Source organism: Glandiceps talaboti, chromosome 3, assembly GCF_964340395.1.
Source record: "Glandiceps talaboti chromosome 3, keGlaTala1.1, whole genome shotgun sequence".
NCBI classification, from domain to species: Eukaryota; Metazoa; Hemichordata; class Enteropneusta; family Spengelidae; genus Glandiceps; species Glandiceps talaboti.
In genome coordinates, this window is record NC_135551.1 from 31,465,254 (window position 1) to 31,468,528 (window position 3,275).

Below are 3,275 nucleotides of genomic sequence, written 5' to 3' on the forward strand. Positions count from 1 at the left end.
TAAGCACTTCAGTCAAAACACTAACCCTGGGACGCTCTTGTTCTATTTTTTTCTTTCACTGGGAGTGATACTCAATTTAACCCTGTTTTCGGAAGTGCAAACATACATAAACATATTTCCTTAACAATGTAATACAACATAAATGTTTCAGGATCGAACATCTGCTGCATTTGATTATTACTAATTTGTTTCCTTATCGGTGACGTCACTTAAATAACGTACTGAATGAGCACACTTGTCACATTTTGTTTAACCTCATACTTGAATGGATTCCAGCCACACACATACGCCCCTAGGTCTCTGTTGAAACACACGGATCTCGAATTTCTTATATATTACAGCAACTTTTACGTGTTATCTATATTTTTACAATTTAACATTGTTATCAGATATGAAACTCGTCTTCTAATAAGCATTTGGCAATGTAGATGTAGTCATTTCCTTTCAAGTCAAAACTTAAACTTTTTAGGAACAGAAAGTAGGTTATTTTATCGCTTGTTCCTTGGTATATCCCTGTTACTGATACTGTATTCATATTAGTTTGTAGTAACGCCTGCATAATGTCGACATCATAGAACAATATTTCATATGTAGGGATTGCTATTGATTGAATGTAGGGAATACGTCGACACAAGGTAAAATGATATTCTTTGCATTGCGTCCACATGTAGCAATTATCGGTACTACATCCAATAATTACAGTAAAGGTCGACGATAATCGTGGCAGAGGAAAGACGCACACGTATATGACTATTTTTTGTGGCTGTTACATGTATTTGTTCGCATAAGATTAGAATGTAGTGCGGGATTTTTAAAATTACCTCTGTTTTCTATCTTTCTTACCTGAAAAAAAGAGAGAGAGAGAGAGAGAGAGAGAGAGAGAGAGAGAGAGAGAGAGAGAGAGAGAGGAGAGAGAGAGAGAGAGAGAGAGAGAGAGAGAGAAAGAGAGAGCGAAAGACAGATAGACAGGCAGGCAGGCAGGCAGGCAGGCAGAAACAGAGACGGGGAGGGAGGGAGAAATATACATGGACAGACAGACATACCGACCGATAAACAGACATACATACATACATACAGAATAGCGTTTCTGGTAAAATCGCTGAGATTACATTCTAAAAATGCTGCACAACTTTTCACTTATAGCAATTAGCATAATTCATGGCCATAACAGCACCTGCATGCGTGACCCAGAGCCCACAAAACAAGGATGTAACCATATCTCTCAGCTTGTGGTCGGGCTACTTCAAGAAACAAAATTCACACGGCGTCTACCATATATCAGTAGTCGAGGCAAGTATTAACAAAATCCACACTCTATGCACAGAATTAGAGTGCGTTGACAATCAAATGGTCCTTCCATGACCCAATAGTGATCATTATCGATTCGCAACAATTAATGACGTCACAATCGTACCAATGACGATATTTGACGAGGAAAACATATTGTCCATATATCATGGAATGGTATCATATTTTTATGAGACAAGAGTAATTCATTGTTTTATGTTATCAGTATGCATATTTCTGAAAGTGATTTCAATGTTTTGATTGTACCCCGTTTGTGATAGATTTCAATTTTATGAAAGAAAACACACTTTTTTCAAGGTTCGCGCCTGTTGTTCGTCATCGTGGTGTAGACAGCAAATTGTTGACCGTAAAGTTCAACGAGAGATCCATGTATCCAGACCCACTCTCTGCTGTGGTAACATAAAGACCATATATTACACATGTTTATTTATACATACAGTAGTAACTGATCCGTGATATACCATACACGCACCTTCAGTGTGATTTACTGGACAGATTTGTCTACGACCACATATTTAATACAAGTATGTAACTTAAGCAATGGTTTATTTACTGGGAGTATATATACTTTCTGGCAGTTTTCAAAGATTGCTACTCTGACGCATCACTTACAAAAGAGTTTGAAGTTTGACTTTCGACCTTTCGACATATATATTAATGATAAAGTCAGACAAACATACATAGAGATGTCAACACTCTGTGTAAGCATCTTCCTCTCTCCATCTGTAGTTTTTTTGTCCCCTCCTCTCATATCACCCCCTTTCAGTATTCAAAAGTCTGTCTGTCTCCCTGTCTCTCTCTGTGTCTCTCTCCCTGTCTCTCTCTCTGTCTCTGTCTCTCTCTGTCTCTGTCTCTCTGTCTCTGTCTCTCTGTCTCTCTGTCTCTCTCTCTCTCTCTCTCTCTCTCTCTCTCTCTCTCTCTCTCTCTCTCTCTCTCTCTCTCTCTCTCTCTCTCTCTCTCTCTCTCTCTCTCTCTCTCTCTCTCTCTCTCTCTCATTCTCATACAAACCCTAACTTCACCCCGGTGGATGTGTTTACAAGTTAAACACAAAAGCCTGTTTGAGAACGATCAAAGTGTACTTGACTACTCACAGAACAACTGGGATTAATGAAATCATTTCGACAGCTGACATAACGTTAGGTGGTACTAATGAAGCGTAAAAATATGCTGTCGATTTAGTATCATTTTACACTGTCTTCTTAGCTTCCTGGTGGGATTAAGGGTATGCATACGTCATCCGTGTCGTCACTGACAAAAGATCGGCATTTTAGTGGGTTACTAACTGTGGAAGAGCAATCAATGGAAACCTAAAAGTTACACTGGTACTGAAAGTTTATTTTTCTTTGTCAATAAAACCCATGTTATAGAGTATGAAACAATCACTAACTGGAAAGAAACTAGAGTGAACATAATTTTTTACCAAGTTTGGCATTAGCGTCACACCAACAGATACACGCCCTCCACCTTCCCACCCATACGCGTCCATTCACCCATCTATCCATCCACCCATACACATACATACATACATACATACATACATACATACATACATACATACATACATGCATACATACATGCATGCATGCATGCATGCATGCATGCATGCATGCATGCATACATACATACATACATACATACATACATACATACATACATACATATAGACAGACAGACAGACAGACAGACAGACATAGACAGACAGACCGACAGACAGACAGACAGACAGACAGACATAGATAGATAGATAGACAGACGTACGTACGTACGTACGTACGTACGTACGTACACACATACATACATACATACATACATACATACATACATACATACATACATACATACATACATACATACATACATACATTATACATACATACATACATACATACATACATACATACATACATACATACATACATACATACATACATACATACATACATACATACATCGCAATGGCATTTCTG